The sequence below is a fragment of the Podarcis filfolensis genome, assembly GCF_964270895.1.
Source record: "Podarcis filfolensis genome assembly, chromosome: 6".
Classification (NCBI taxonomy): domain Eukaryota; kingdom Metazoa; phylum Chordata; class Lepidosauria; order Squamata; family Lacertidae; genus Podarcis; species Podarcis filfolensis.
This window is the reverse complement of record NC_139609.1, coordinates 39,552,331-39,569,507: the sequence shown is the minus strand read 5'-3', so window position 1 is coordinate 39,569,507 and position 17,177 is coordinate 39,552,331. Positions and strand designations below refer to the sequence as shown.

General features: G+C 43.9%; 1 protein-coding gene across 4 annotated transcripts in view; it reads right to left on the bottom strand.

Moving 5' to 3' along the window:
• Positions 1-17,177, bottom strand: part of KANK4 (KN motif and ankyrin repeat domains 4) — a 64,566-nt gene that overhangs the window by 36,397 nt on the left and 10,992 nt on the right. The window contains exon 1 of one of the 4 annotated variants that reach the window (XM_083621252.1): positions 8,399-8,961. The exons of 2 other annotated variants lie outside the window; for them this stretch is intronic. The gene's annotated coding sequence lies outside the window, so the exon portion shown is untranslated. Of the gene's footprint in view, positions 1-8,398; positions 8,962-17,177 lie in introns of those variants that run through there. One more of the 4 variants, XM_083621255.1, reaches the window with a different exon arrangement.

Below are 17,177 nucleotides of genomic sequence, written 5' to 3'. Positions count from 1 at the left end.
GCGGGGTATAAATAATAAATTATTATTATTATTATTTATTGACCTTAACATTTGGGGGGAAATTAATGATTCCCTCCCTTACTCTCATCATGCTATATTTTGCTCAACTAAACTACTTATTATACAGCGAAGGGTTGACTATTAGAATATACCATTTTATGATTTACATATGGGCCTGGATAGAAAACTGAATGCTTTTTGGTTCCAGTACCTTAAAGGAATAGGTTCAACTGACTGCACTGGCCAACAATAACTAGTTTACTTAATAAACCTCTACAGATGCTGCATATTCACAGCTATAGAAAATTCACAGAATACCAGACTATTCGCTGTAATGTGTACATGCACCTAGAATTTCGAGGGGGGGGGAATGACAGCACAGCATTCAGATAGTAATTTCCCATGCCCTGTGGAAATAGCAAGTACTTTTTCCCAGGGACGCTGCTGTACACTACATGGGGAGACAGCTGTGTGAGATGCTTTTGTGTTTCCATTGGCTGAATGATGGAGGAGCAGCACAGGCTGAAATTCTGCATTGGCATTTGATTAATCACCATTTTATGTGCTATCCAATAATATGTGCAGAAACATAACAAAATAAAAGATTTAGACATTCAAAAACATTTAAATGAAAATATTTTCTCTCTGTATAATAAAAATGTAAGAATGTCATCATGAAGTCTCCATTGGATAATCTGTAGTGCCGCATCACAATCCTGGGTTTGCATGAAGTCTGGGAACAAAAGTCTGGGAAATTAAAGCCACTCACACTCACCCACCAGGCTTGAGAACCTAGGCTAACATTCTCAGTAAATAACACATTGCAAGACGTAGATATCCCACTGCATCCAGAAACCATATGTTGTCAGTTAGCCCAACCATCCTCTCTCATTTGAGCAGCTGTTGTTCAAACCAAGACCTGCAGCAAAGCATCATTTCCTCCCAAGCATGTGGGAGAGAGCTGGGCCACTCTGCACCATCTGCCATTTTAGAATCCTACATTTCAAGTCCTGCCCACCCCCTTCCATACAGCAGCATTTTACTGGTCAAATACTGTTCTGGTGCCAGGCAGAGAAAGGTTCTCCAAAGCCTTTAGGATACAGAACTGGAGGCTGGAGCTTTTTATTTATATACTGCTTCATTGCCAAGGTGGTTTGTAAGCAGCTTACAAGTATAAGATCAATGACAAAACACACATAACAGTCTCTCATCTCTGCTGTGCAAAACTGCTTGACTGACTGACAGCTGTTGCAATCCGTTCAAAGAGGAAGGCTGTCAGCACTGGAGTGAGGGGATATCTCATCTTCTTAACAGTTGGAAGCCTTTACACACACACACACACACACACACACACACACACACACACACCAATCCTATGCCTGCCAGGATCTGACTGTAAAAAGGCATATATCTACCAGCTGTAATGATAAACTCAAACCTCTCAGGTGTTTTGACAGAACTTTGCACATACTTTGCTTTTAAAATCAGATCTCTGTTTCAGTCAAGTGGAACCGTGACATTGCTGGGAGGATCACTAATAATATAAGAGCTGTTTTCTAAAGGCAGTATCAGGTATTCAGGAATATGAAGCAAATCCTTTGGTGCAGAACAAACTCCTCTGGAGCATTTGGATTCAACATCACAGTGCTGGTCCTTTTTCTTAAACTTGTTATCCATGTAGGAAAGTTTTAATTAAATCCTGAGGGGTGAAGAAGTGTACAAACAATGTAGAGGTCAGTCAGCCCGCAACTGAAATTTGCAAAGAGATCATATTTTTCTTTTTCTCTTTAAGTGACTTCTGATTTTGAATGCTGTGGTAGCTACTATCTTGTCTCCCATCAAAAGAAAGCATTTGCTAAGAGATATGAGCTGTTGCTTGGCATGCTCTCCACAGGAGTTCGTCTGTCTCTCTCGAGTTGAAAATTTGCAATCAGCGTAATGAAAATTTTATTTGTCCCTTTAAGCTAGGGATAGGGAACTTTTCCAGCTCCAGGTCTGCATTCCCTGATGGGCAATCTTCTGAGGGGCAAATGCTAGTGGTAGGTGTGGCCAAAAGCGGGGAAGGCAGCACTTGTGGCATTTCAGGTAAGATATATTCAAGCCTGGGGAAAAACAACAACAACCCCACAATTAAGGGCATGTATCGGGAGAAGTGAGGGATAGGGCCTGGGGCAGAGGGATGGCCTGGGCAGAGTCAGGAGGGCTGGATTTGGCCCCCAGGCCATGTGCAACCTGCATCATGAGACTCCTCAGTTGCAACTAGCGACTACACTATTAAACATGGCAAGCCAGTGATTTAAAAAAATCAGCCCCTGGCGGTAAGCTATATTTATCACAGGGCACTCCTTAAATTTCTAAATCATTGTTGTTGTTTGTCTATGGACCTTATGAGACTTGGATAAACAAAGCTAGCTGCTGTGTAATTAACTCAGAATACTTTAATGCGAACTCAATTACTTTCAAAATAATTGGCAAAACCTCTACTGAGTCCATAGGCGGTTAAATAGCCATTTAACAAGATGGCAGTAATGACTATACACAGCCATCCATTTTTGACTTAAAATGCCATTTTCTCCTTATATGTAGGGCTGCTTTGATTGAATGTCTTCTGAGCAGATTCTCAGGCATACAATGCCCCTCTCCAAAATTCTGAGGGGGAAGTGTGGCTAAATGTTTTGTACAAACAAACAAACAAACCCCTGACCTATCTCCCATTAGGATATAGTTTGCAGAATCATTTCTATATTTCATTATGTTGCATCCTTTAACAGGTTCTGGCAAAGCGAAAAAGCAAGGCATTTTCTAAAGAGTAGATCATTAACCCACTGAAGTCAACGACAAAGCTCCCATTGACTTCTCTGGGATAAGAACTTGGACGTCAGACAAAGGCAACCTTGCCTCTCCCAAACTAGCTTATCCTTTAGTCATATGTAGCCTTGAGTGCAGCTCAACACTTCCCAACACACCAAATGCTGAGAGAATTATGTTTTTACAAAGCTAGACAAAAATGCTGTTTTGTTCACACCGTGAATTGATGGCACAATAGAAGTTATGTTATGCAGACAACTGGAGAACAATGTCTATACAGTGGTACCTCGGGTTACATACGCTTCAGGTTACATACGCTTCAGGTTACAGACTCTGCTAACCCAGAAATATTACCTCGGGTTAAGAACTTTGCTTCAGGATGAGAACAGAAATCATGTGGTGGCGGCACGGCGGCAGTGGGAGGCCCCATTAGCTAAAGTGGTGCTTCAGGTTAAGAACAGACCTCCAGAACAAATTAAGTACTTAACCTGAGGTTCCACTGTAATAAATATGCAACGTTGAGTGGTTTCCAATGAGCTTGTTTTGTGTGGTTGATACTTAAGATTCTGCTGTCCATCATGCACATTGTTCTATGTCCTACATATGGCAATCCAGCAAAGTTAAGACCAACAGGTAGAACAGCCTTCTGTGACCTTGGGCTCCCCACCCCCTAATGTTTCTAGCTACAGCTTCCATAATCCTGGCTGTAGACTTCGGCTGAGGGGGACTGGAGTCCCAAATATCTGGTGGGCACCAAGTTGGGGAACACTTGTCTGGAATGACCCTCTGTCTGTGAGACAGTTTTCTGCCCCCATCAACCTCAGGTACAGTATGTGAACACCTTTTCAGAAGTGGGCTCCTGCTTTCTATGAAAATTAGTGGTTTGGTGGGTATGACTTCTCTTCATAATTTCCATATTGTGATCATGGAACAAGACAAAAACAGAAAGGCATATTCATTATGTGGAATAGTGGAGTTTGAGGGGGTGGGGAAACAGGCCTGCAAACCTTAACCGTGTTTGTTCGTTTTTTAAGGAGTCACGTGACCCAAAAAAGTATCCACAGACAGTTCAGCCTGGACCTGCGAAGTTATTAAAAACTGAAATGAGTGTTTGATTTAACATGGGCATTTTTTATAACCTCTGCGAATAGGTTTTGAGAATCTAACACCTGTTTTTGCTATCAGCATTTAAATGCTAAGGTGCCTCCATTTGAGCCGGTGCTATCACACAGGTTTTAGACTAATTTGTGACCAGAATTAAGTGCCTCGTCTTTAGCTCGCCCTACATGTTTCTTGATGATTAATGGCCCAATTGGTTTGGGATGGGAGCCACATATATCCTGCTCTGCCAAGTGGAGACTGCCACTTAAGGAGGCTGCGCTTTGCTTATTCTTTATCGGTATTCGACTCACCAGCCGACATTTCCTTGTCTTGTAACCAAAATGGTGTCAAACAGACATCACCAAGAGATAAAGGTTAAAAGACAAAACCCAGCCTGCACCAAGTATCAGCAAAGGTCACTTCCTAATGACAATCCTCACTGAACATTCGTTCTGATGTGTTTATAGTAATGTTATATGACACATGACAGAGCCTGTGTGGTATAGTGGTTAAAGTGTCAGACAAGGCCTGGGAGACCAGGGTTCAAATCCCCACTCAGGCATGAAGCTCATTTGATGACCTTGGGCCATCATTGCCTCTCAACTGACCTACCTCACAGGGTTGTTGTGGGGAGTTAATTGCAGAGGGGGAGAACCAGGTATGCCACCTTGAGTGCCTAGAATTGTATCAGGGGGAACACTGTACCAGGGAGAATATGAAAACAAGGCAGTGAAGAAGATGAAAATATTGATTTGCTAGCATACTCTTAATCTCTTAATTCTGAGAAATTTCTTAATTCCCCAGAATTACGTTGGTCCTACACAATGCTTTGAAGTAAATTGTTTATTCCCTCATTTGGCAGATAACCACACCTAAATATTTTGGCTGAACAGGCTCTCATAGGCCCGAGAGTGTGGGAGGTAAACCTTTCGTAGGAATCTGAATTTCTCAACTCTGAACTCTACAGAATGTAGTGACCCAATTCGGACTTCGTGTGCTTCAGTTCTGCTCCCCTCCGTTTGTTCACACCCACCCGGGCTCACTTGTACAAACAAGTCTCTATGCAATCTAACCAAACTACTTCTCTCACAAACAAGAGAAAGGAGGGGGGAATGGTACAGTCATTCCGCTTCTAAACGCTGCAATATAGCAGTGAAAGGAAGCGAGACGAGGACTCTCTATTCATAAGCATGCATTTAGGTTTCGGACTACAGATTATTTGCCAACTATATTTTTATGAAGTCGTTTTGAGTCCTGTGGAGACTTCTTGACTTCAGAGAAGGAATGGGAAGAGTGGAACCTGATTCTGGGGAGGGACCCAGGGGTCTGGGAGGTGCTGACCCAGATCGTGGAGAGGCACTTGTTCGGAGAAAGCACACCCCCAAGCGTTGAGGGAGAGCCACCTAACTAGGCCTCAGCTTCACTTGTGGCCAGTGAAGCGCTTCCCACCCCCAGGGGAGCACCTGAGCCTAGAGCGGATAGTGAGCCGTCAACTGTTCCCATCTTCAAGGATGCATCACTGGTTGCGCCAGCGCAAGTGGACCCAGCCTCCTGACAGAAGTGCCCACTTGCTGGCCCGATCCCATGCCTCAGTATGTAAAACACATAAATGGCTGTGCGTACCCCACTCTCCAAAAGCAGAGCCCAGGGGGCATGCCAAGTGCTGGGATGGTGCCTTTGTAATTTATGCCAATCTTTGTAACTTAGAACTCTGATTTAAGCGGCTGATTTGCACACCTTGTAATCAGTTTTAGAAACTGAGCTATGAAAGCTAGGAGCTAAATGGCACCATAAACCTGGGTTATGGGAGCAACAACGGAATGTCTAGGTGCACTTTTTTTATATAACAAGAATACAAAGCTGAAAATGAATGAACTGCAGCTAAAATATTACAGTGGTACCTTGGGTTACATACGCTTCAGGTTACATACGCTTCAGGTTACAGCCTCCACTAACCCAGAAATATTGCTTCAGGTTAAGAACTTTGCTTCAGGATGAGAACAGAAATTTTGCTCCGGCGGCGCGGTGGCAGCAGGAGGCCCCATTAGCTAAAGTGGTGCTTCAGGTTAAGAACAGTTTCAGGTTAAGTACGGACCTCCGGAACGAATTAAGTACTTAACCCGAGGTACCACTGTATGTTCATTTTTCACATGGTCTAGTCCTTCCCCTGCCCACCCCCCTAATATTCTTAAGAAGGTTTCTTCTCCAGTCATCAGAGAGTAGCTGGAAGCGGGGAGGCAGAAAAAGGTCCTTCTTTCCTTCCACTCTACAGTTTTATTCTGAAATCTTAGGCGCAGTACTGCGCCCAGAGCTCAGAAACTGCTCGCGTTAATGAAATTCCCTGCCGCAAAATGCTCCTAGAACAATGGGAGTTTCGAAACACTGCTTGTAACCTGATCTATGTTTGGACTGTGCAGCGCGACCATCTTTGGAATAGCACCCTTAGTAGTAACCAAGCCAAGAGTCCCAAGTCCTGCGTTGACTAGGGGGAGCCTGGACAGTTTGGAACAACAGCACTAAATCAAGGATGGGGAACCTCATGCCCAGAGGCCAATGTGGCCCACCAGACATATCGCTGTAGCCCTCAGGAATCTTCCCAGGCCGTGTCTCCTGTCAGGCCTCATACAGTCTCCACAGGCCAGGTGCTTACCAGCCCTACAATAAACCCTCTTTGAGTGCTTTTGCCTGGCTGGGATGTGTCCCTGAACTGCACATATGCCTATTGCATGGGAGATACGTGTATATGGGTGTGAGTATAGAAATACCTGAATTTCGCATAGCTGGAATGCAGCCTATGGCAAAAAGATAAGAGTCACATCCAGTGTTCCATCTACTTTTATCTCAAAACAGGCCCTCAAGCTGGACAGAGCGGCTTGCAGGACCATATTCAGCCCTCAGGCCTGAGTTTAGCCGCCCTTGCTTTAAAAGGTAAAAAATCTGGAAGTTTTTCCTTCTCCTGCAGCAATAGCTAGCTATTTAAGAACATCTTTTTTTGTTTTCCTTCCGTATTTCATTCTTTAAAAGGAAGCGTGTGCTTCCCTTGCCCCACCAGTGCAGGAGCGCACAACTCCTGTTTCAACAATAAATAAATTAGTAAAAGAGGAATCAGGCTTCCGCGAAACAGCCGTAATACTAAGAGGAAACTTGCCATCCCTCTGCACATCTGCAGAATACATTAGGCTGGGAAAAGAAACCCCTTGATTTTGGACAAAGGAGTTAAAAAGAGAACCGGAAGTGAATTGTGACTCTCTTGGCACCTGTCTGTTCTTTGTATGAAGTATCAGGTACGTAAGTCGCTCTCTGCCCCTGGAACAGGTAACCTATACGTTAACATAAATAAATGCCAGGATGCTATCAGGAGGGATGAACTGAGGAGGCGTGTCTGACCATCAATAGCTGTAAGAGTTTGATATCCACAAACGAGTCCAATCACACAATACCTGTGCTTTCAATTCAAACAAAACAGCAGTTACATCAAGGGAAGGGGATTGTGAAGTTGTTTCTGACATGTCTATGATTCTATGTCAAAAATTAGGACATGTGATGTAGCCCGGACTCTAGAAATTATTTAAATCAGATACTCTTCTGGAGCCTTCCCAACACAAAATCACTGGTATTCTAAATACAACAGAACCTGCGCCTCTCCCCACAACCAGACACTTTAAAGATGCAGAAGTTAAATGGGTGGGGTGACTTGCTGAGGACAAAGCACTCTGTGCTTGCTCAGGAGCACTCTTTCTATCTTTCTCCTTTCATGCATCTGAGGTCTGAGTCCCTACCCTGTTTAAACCGATGGGGAGGAGAACCCGAATCGCACCAGCAGACAAACGAGCTGAGCAAGGTAAAAAAGAAAGGCACCGACAACGGGAGATCTGCTGAACTCAGCAAGTGACAAGGAGGACCCATCAGTGGCGCTGAGCTGCGCTTCTCTTAGAGCGCCGGGCTTTTCCTGTCCTTGGTTTTCAACACGGCAGGGACAGATTACATTTCTTCCCTTTGAGCATGATCCTGTAGGGGGCAGCCGCTCCATGCCAGGAAGCGAGCACTTTGGGAAGCAGCAAACTGCCCAAGGAAAAAGAGTCCTTATCATCACCATTCATCATGATGATGATGATAATTATAATAATAATAATATAATATAAGAGAGCCTCAGTTCGCATTTCTCCGGATAAACAGACTCGAAGCTGCGTTCTCGCGCTGCGCAGCTTCAGTCCCGCCACCATCGACTCTCCCCCAAATTTCTTCGCCGCACCCACACCCCCTTTGAGCCTCTTGCTCTCTCTCCCCCATCCTTATTTCTGGCCAGCCTGTTCTAAGATCGGAAGATCCCGATCTCTTGGCGATCGAGCCCCGGGAGCAAAATGTTTTTTAAAAGTCCCATTGGTCCTTTGCAATGGGGAGGCGGCAGCAGCAGCAGCAGCAGCCCAGACCTTGAGCTCTGCCGGCGCGGAAGCGAAGGCGCACAAAGGAGGAGGCAAGTTTCCTTTACCTGGGCCCCGTGGCTGGGACTGCAGCTGGCCGGAGTGAGCCCCCCGGCCGCGCCGAGGAGGTGTCCGCTCGGGGCTCCTTTGCCCTCCTGCGCCGGCCGGGGTTGGGGCGGCTGCTGCTCCTGCAGCTCCCCTTCCAGGGCCGGCTGCACAGCGCTCTCTGGAGTCCGGCGAGGTGCTGGAGAAGCAAGCGGGGCTTCTTTGCAGAGTTTATGAGCCTCCTTGCTCGCTGCAGGGGAAAATCTGCCCACAATGCTCTGGCGTTGCAAAAGAGAGAGAGAGAGACGCTGCCCCCTCCCCTGCGCTGCTTCGGCTGGCGCGCACAGAGAGCCACCTCTCGTGATCGCGTTAAAAGGAAGCATTCGAGTGTCCTATATGTGTGCACGCATCTCCTTCGTGGCCGTTGGGCTTACGTGTGCTTATTTCGAAGTGAGCCCCGCGAAAAGCCGTGAGAGCAAAGGTAGTTAGGACAGAGTTATTGGGGCGGGGCGGGCTTCGCAGATCGTTCCCTCTGACCTTTCCTTTTCTTTCTAGCATTTCTAGCCCGCCCTTCTTCACCCCAAGGACTTCAGGGTCGCCTCTTCATTCCTCGCATTTTTAACCCCGTTCCAACAACACCCTTGTGATGTAGGGCAGGCTGAGAGACGGTGACCGAGCCAAGGTCATCCAGTGGTTTTTGCGCCTAAGGGGGTTTGAACCGCATTGCTGCCCTTTCTTCCTGCTCGTTTTCAAAGTGCATTCTGGAGATAATTTCTATCTAGAGGCTGTAATTTGCATGCAAAGGTTCGGAATACTTCAAACGGTGACCGTGGCTGCAGACCTTAATTGCAGCAAACAGAGCTCTATTGTGATCCAGAAGTCAATTGTTTGGAATACAGTACTGGGGTTCATTCTTGGAAGGTGTAATACATGTAACGACAAAACAAAACAAAAATTTCCTTCCAGTAGCACCTTAAAGACCAACTAAGTTAGTTCTTGGTATGAGCTTTCGTGTGCATGCACACTTCTTCAGATACCTGTAACATGTAACGAGAATGCTTTTGAGCATGAACAGTGCCCATATCTAGGTCCACCCCCTTTGGGATTTTCACACACCTTTTCATAGTGTGTGTGAACTGGCTTCTTGCCAGCAACAGTGGAAATTAAACCAGTTAATATCTTTTATGGGACAAACATCTTTCGGCATCTAAGTATGCAAATTTTGAAGTTACAGAAGACTTCAGCAAACAAGATTTTTCTCATGTTATATATATATTCCATCTGAAACAATATGCTCACGGATAAGCACTTTGTAGAACAATAGTGCCTTAACCGTGTCACTACCAGCTTCAAAGCTCATAATCCGGCCAGAGCAGGGAAACTTGATATCTGTGTATGTAAATATTTGGAGAGGATAAAATATGTCTGAGAAAATTTCAAATCTCACCTTTATACATGGATATGTTTCCAATAGGCAGGAGTCCCTGCTCAGCCATGAAGCTCATTGGGTGACTACGTCCAGTGTCCTTTTTGCAGCCAAAAGTACTTCACAGGGTTGTTGTAATGATCTCTCTCTCTCTCTCTCTCTCTCTCTCTCTCTCTCTCTCTCTCTCTGTGTGTGTGTGTGTGTGTGTGTGGCATTGTGCAGGAATAATGGGATATGTACAGAACACAATGTACTTTTTTCAAGATTTGGTTTTTTAAAAAACTGAGTCAGGTTGCAGTCCTGTACACATTATACTTTGAAGTGTGTCCTATTGAATGTATTAGGATTGGCTTCTGAGTAGACATACACAGGACGGTGCTCTAAGTACATTGTTGTCAAGCTGTGGGTTTGCACATGCTAAAAGCACATTATTTCCCTCAAATAATTTTGGGCACTGTTGTTTGTTAAGGGTTTCTGCTAATTGTAACCCTGACTGCGTTCAGTCCACACTTACTCCATTATCCTGAAATTATCCTTATCTGATAATTTCCAGGTTTAATGTAATCTTTCCAGGATCTAAATGCCACTTCTGGGAATCTAGTGGAAGTTTGACACTTTTTTCTGTGTTATTTGTTTCATCCATTTGCAACCTTGTTAACTTGGAAAATCCATGAAGTTTTGCAGTGCAATATCACATGATGAAAGTTGGGGAAGTATTCTAACGTTGCATTCTTTCCTGCTATTTAAAACTTAGTCTGACATGGAAAATCACTCAGAAAACCACAGTTCCGTAACTCAACAGGTACTGCAGTGTAAAAGGAACATGAGAAATCAAGACAGAAGCTTTAGCATTATAACCAATCTGAATGGAGCATTCCAGCAACACTTAACTACAATGTCCAGAATTCTTTGAGGGAGGAAATGGGTTTTGAATGTGCTTTAAAGGTGTAGTTTGCACACAGCCATTCACTGATGAATGTTGCAGAATAAAACTACAATGGATGCTGACCCTACACTAGGAATATGCTTCTACTGTGGTTATGACCAATTAAGTATATGACCATTCTTATTTATTTTATATATATGAAAATGTATAAACTGCTTGTTCATAAAAATATCCCAGAATACAGTAGAATGCCCAAAGAAGCCTGTGAAACAACAAGCTTTGTTAATACATGGTAGGTGAAGTAGCACCATCCATTTCAAGGAAGCTTTCATAGAACTGCATGACCCATGTAGGTCACAATCTTGTCATTTCATAAGTATTGGGCCACGTACCAGAAAAGTGGTTGGTGCAAAAGCTTAATGCCATGGTGTATTAGCCCAGCACATCTTTGGGCCCCAATACATGCATGCTATGACTAGGAAGCTTAGAGCCAGCACATGCAGCTGCCATTGTGGTGAGCAATGGTCCATCTGAACTCCCTTTTCATGTGCAGAATTGGAATTCCAGAAGTCATTGCAAGACAGTCTTCTCAGTGTTGAGGAAATATCCAGGTATTTGCCCAGCTATGTCCTTTCTCCATGAGCAGAGGGAAGAAGAGAGCTACCACAGATCTTTTCAGTGGCCAGTACCAAACTGTGAGGGGGTGGGGTCCTATAAAATGGCCCACACATTTTTCAAGCATCTTTGGATGACCTCTAGTCTATCTACCCTTTCAAGTAGCCTCTAGGCTTTAACAGACTGGAACATGGACCCAAGCTATCATTGCCAAACATACGACAAGTGGGAAACATCTTGAGATAGTTGCCTCTTGCCATTTCTAAATCAGTGATTATTTCAGCTGCTGCTGCTTTTGGGTTGTCTTGTGATACGGTTCAAACACAGAGAAAGCACTTTTAAAAAAAATCTGTCTTATTACTAGGCAATAGTACACACTTAAATAAATTAGAATATAAAAACAAGCACGGTTTGCACCCAACACAACACACGGTTCACACACTTACACGGAGAATCTGACAAGACATGGCCTTGCTTGGGCTTGTGTTGTTCCAGCAATGCAAATGAGACTGTTAGGTATGCACTCTGTTTTGCTCTTTGGCCTTCTGTCTGCTCCTGGACAGGAGACACTTGGCAGTCGTATAGCAGTGCTCTCATTAATGCAAGATCAGGTTCCCAGACACACCAAGTCCCACTCATCAATCTTTCTCCTTATACTGAAACCAGCAATGCAATGCTACTCCGGTGCTAAGAGCAAGATGCCCTAGAAGGGGGAAATTCATCCTTCCCAACTTGTTTCTCAGCAATAAACTATTTATGGCTAGAAATACATTTTCTTTTCTCTTCTGGAAATGTGCTCCTGAGTCAATCCACCCAATATAGTTTCACAAGATATACAGCATTGGTTGGCCCAGTTATGCAACAAAGGTACCATTTCCTAGACTTAGGTGTTGCTGGTGTTCTTGCAAATTTAACATGTGAGGTTAGATTGCTATGCAAGCTGCAGGAATCAAAGAGCACAGATATTGGCCAGAGACAAAAGGTATAACCTAAAGACTCCGATTAGTAAAGCTTAATAAAACAGAAACCAAAGATAGCTGAACCTGAGGCTCTTGAACCTACAACCCTCAGATTGTCATGAACTGGCAGGACGATGGTGAGGAGGAGGAGGAGGAGGAGGAGGAGGAGGAGGAAGAATATCCTGGCGAGGGGTGAGGCTGGGACTGGGACAAACCAGAGCAGGCAGGGGATAGGGAAGGAAGGACTGTACTCACAAGGTGATGTAGGATGGCAAGGGGATGGCTGTCAATGCACAGGAACCAGAGCAGCAGGACCCATCATGAACACAGTGGGCTCTGAAGCGTAGGGAGCAGCAGGAGTGGCGCTGGAGGAGGCTGAGGTAGGCAATAGCCCACAGCCCAGCTCCCTAGCTGGCCAGGTGGGGCTCGCTAACTTTGGGAGGAAGTGTATGATAGGCTCAGAACAGGTGAGGGTCACCTGCCTCATCAAGCCCAGATGCTGTGATGCTGCAATCAGCATGCAAAGAGGGAAGCAGAGCTGAGGTGCTGTGTCTGCTCAGCTGCCCATGTTGAGGCACTTTGGCTTGGATGCTCCTCAATTTCTCTGGGATTCTGCTTTGGGTTTGACTCTGAACTGTATGCTGATTGTGGAACTTCACACTTGGCTACTTGGACCTGGACTATGTTTCCTGGACTTTGGACTTGGCTTGTGTGGCTGCATGACCCCCGTATTTTGGACTTTGGATGCAATATTTTGACTTGCTGCCAGGTAGGCCAGGGGTTCAAGACACAGATTAAGAGTCTGATGCTTTACCAACTGAGCTATCATTACGCTTTTTTTAAAATGCAAGAAAGTGAGAGTTTAGGATTGAGAATAAAGTAGCCATTTGCACTAGTTTGCACAGGGTTGTTACTGAAGGATTGTCTGACCCAAGTCTGGTTTAAATATAATTCATCAGAAAAAAAGGAGAGCAGGGTCATTGAAGTTGTCCATCAACAGCCGGCACCTAGACAACAAACTGAACAGGCAGGCAGTGTCTGTCTGTCTGTCTGTCTGTCTGTCTGTCTGTCTGTCTCTCTCTCTCTCTCTCTCTCTCTCTCTCTCTCTCTCTCTCTCTCTCTCGTGGTAGATGCTAATTGTATTCAAATCTGTGTCTTTTTTTTTCTTAGACATAAAAGACCACCCTGGTATTATATTCAGAGAGAGAAGGAATATTGTCAGTTTGGGAGTAAATCATACAGGGAATAACTTGGGATATTCATGTGTTGTTGTTGTTTTTTAAAAATACAATTAAAAAGCTGTTTCCTTCATTTTTCAAGCTATGAGCAATACACTTGCAATGACCAATGGGCATCTTTCAATTTTTTAAATATACAGCCAATTCCAGATGCTTCAGAGGTAGTATGCAATATAATTTGTGTGGTTTATCTCCAGCTTTTGGCTATCTGAGATTTATATTTATTCAAGGATAAGATCAGAGGATTTGAGCCACCACCTCTGCTGCTTGGTGAATGTGCAAAAAAGGAAAAAGATTATAATCTGAAATGTTAATGGAGAAAACAAAAAGTGAACATTGCTTGTGAAGATATAGTGGATGTTTCATACATCTCAAGCTGGCTGGATTTAACAATGATTTTCACTTCTAGTCTGGAGAAATAACAGCAACAGAGGTGTAAATTTGAACTGAAGCACTGACAAATATTTGACATCAATAACATTTTCTGACTATACCTACAGTTACTCAGGTTCAGCTGCTGTAAGGCTGTGTATGCAATACTGGCTAAAAATGCAGCTAGCCCTTTATTTCACACTTTGGTTGGGGGTAGAGAATGCATCCATACTCCCAACATTAGATTGGGAAGCTCTGTACACACAGCTGCAATCCACATCTGTCCTGGAAAATACTGTGTTCTGATGAATTTCCCCCCAAACCAGCTTTGATCTGATTTGAAAACTTCAGCCATATAAGGACATCCATGCCCATTCTCCACCCGCTGGTGTGGGCAGTATTAAGTAGTGGGTGGACATAGCAGACGACACAGAGATTTCTCCAAGTAGTTCTTTATAAGTGAGCTGGGACTGAACTGAACAGCTAACAGCTCAGCCGGCCTGCTTTTATGGGCAGCCGGCTGTCAACATTGTACCAACAGCAGCCCAGGGTTTCCCGCCTAAATTAACTTACCTGGACCTGAGTGAAAACTATATATACAATACCCCCTGGTGGCTAGGGTGAGAACTTCAATACATAATAGGCAAACATCAGGTGACTTAGAAATACAACCATACTGACTTCACTGTGTTTTTAGCCAGCAATGTGTGCACAGTCAGCATTTAAAAATAAACTATAGGGTAGATACAGGATAGCTATGGGTTGTGGTTAACATTGATTTTTAATTTTTTAAAAATATTATTTATTTATTAAACTTCTATACCACCCCTCATCCAAAGATCACAAGAACACAAAAATGCACACCATAGTAACCAACAAAAACAAGATTCCCTCTCTCCCCCCTCCCAATTTAAAAGGCCCTAGATTGTTTAATTAACCAAAGGCCTGAGAGAAGAAGAATGTTTTTGCCTGGCGCTTAAAATTAGGGTTGCCATATGTCCTCTTTTTCATGGGTATGTAAAATGAGAGTCACCATAGCGATCCAGATTTAAAAGTAGAAGTCAGCAAAGGTGTCCCTCTTTTTTTACTCTTCAAAATATGGCAACCCTACCTAAATATACGTAACGAAGCTGCCAGGTGAGCCTCCCATGTGAGAGCGTTCTACAAGTGGGGAGCCACCACAGAAAAGCCCCGTTCTTGTGTTTCCACCCTCCAGACTTCTTGTGGAAGAGGCACGCGAAGAAGGGCTTCAGATGATGGCCACAGTTTCTGAGTCAATTCATATGAGGAGAGGCTACAAAGTAAATAGGTGTGTGTAGCACAGCCTAATTGTCCTTATTTTTCAACTTCCACATACGTCCTCAAGGGCAGATTCTCAGGCATCCTTTTCCAATATAGAATAAAGGTGGGAAGAATAACGCAAGTGATTATTTTCCTTCTGAAACATGCATTGAGAACTTGTCATGTTGAGCAGATGGGACAGAGAGCGGGAAGGGTGGCAGCAGTACAGTACACCTTCTCACGAGGCCATCCTTACCTTATATTTTATGATAGTTCTGAGATGAGTATTAATCCATGAGTCAGATAAAGCAGTATTTAATCAAACAATGCTAGCAGGCAATGCAATGCAATGTGAATTGAAGGTTAAGGCTGAGTCCCACGCCTGCACTTAGGCAGTATTTCACCTTAATGAGATTACCTTCCAAGACCCCTGGGGCCTAAAGAAATTAGTAGCATTTAGTGATCTTCTTCAGCGATAGCTCTGTCTTTTGAAAATTAAAATTGATTCTTATTGTCTTGACATGTGAAGATCCAGAATGTGCCCTTTGACCTTGTATGTCTACGGGAGCTGACAGCAGATGTGGAAGCAAAAGCTCTTATATCACCATGAGCAGATTGTGTGTCTCAGGGCCCCAAACGCGGAGGAGGGCGATAGAAAATGGGTGCGCTCTACCAAGTTCTAGGGGAGCGCAGCTTGGGCTGCAAGCCCATTACTGTGAAGAGAAAAATCGAGGCTCAATGGTAAACCTTGCTTGAGAATATGTATGCAAATTCCCCCTCCCCCCCCCCGTATTTCCAGCATCTTAGCTGGTGGAGAGGGGAGAAGGAAGTTTAAAAAAGGAAGGAAAGGAAGTGGGATGAGGCTGGATGTTTTGAATGTGGGAGGGAAAAGGGAAGGAAGTGGGTTGGTTTGGATAGATTGTGCATAAAAAGAAGTAGGGTCCATCTGTAAAAAAGTGGGATGGCTTGCTGTTGTGCTTCAAGCATAGCCTGCGGGTGGCGCTGTGGGTTAAACCACAGAGCCTAGGACTAGGCGATCAGAAGGTCGGCGGTTCCCTTTACCTTTACCTTTTATATGGGGTGTCTAGCTCTTGTGAGATTGTCTGGAGCCAATTTGCTTGTACGATATGCAACCAATGAACATGGTCAGCTACAAATATAATATCAGGCAGTCAGAAATGCAAAGAGCACAAGTAATGGGAACTAAAATAGACTAATCAATCCTTCCGTTTTTCAAATAGACAAGGATTGGAAGGGTGCCTTTGTCTGCTGTTTTTGTTCCACACAATCATCTTCCTCTATGATGCATTGACATGAAGAATGTACTTTTCCCATCACAAATGCAGTTGGGAGCAAACCTGATATATATTTGCTTTAAAAGTTGTCTTTGAGGGCCATTCAAATCAAAGTCGGGTAGGTTAAAAAAAGAAAGAAAGCCAAAATAATATACACTGAAAAGGGAGCTCCTGGCTATCATATTTAGAGCTAATACTTTTTCTTATTCCACGTCAGATTGGCTGGTAACCCTGAAGGATTTTCAGTTTGACTTGGTTATTTGAATATCTGGTAATATTTAATTTGTAGGATAATGCTTTCTTGGCACATCCGTGTTTTCTCTCTGACTCTGGAAGACTGTGGTCTGTATGTGTAAGTGGATTTAGGACGAACTAGTGCCCCAGTCTTGTTAGACAGATACTTCCAACAATCCAGTCTTGTGTGAAAACATTCACAAGCCAACTATCAAAAGACCAGAAACTGTCTAACTTTATTTATTCTAGGTAAGCCTTGCAATCAGTAATTTTATTTTTCCTTCCGCTTGTGGACTTGGATAGCTTTTAAAGCATTGGGAAGTTCTTCATGTAAACTTACTGCCAAACCAATTTACCTGGAGTTGCCAAGCTTTAAAAACCATGCGAGCTGTTGTGTGTATACACCAAATGTGTATACATCACACATTATATATGTATACACCATATATTTAAAGCACATTACCCTGAAAAAGAATGCCAAGAACTGTAGTTTACC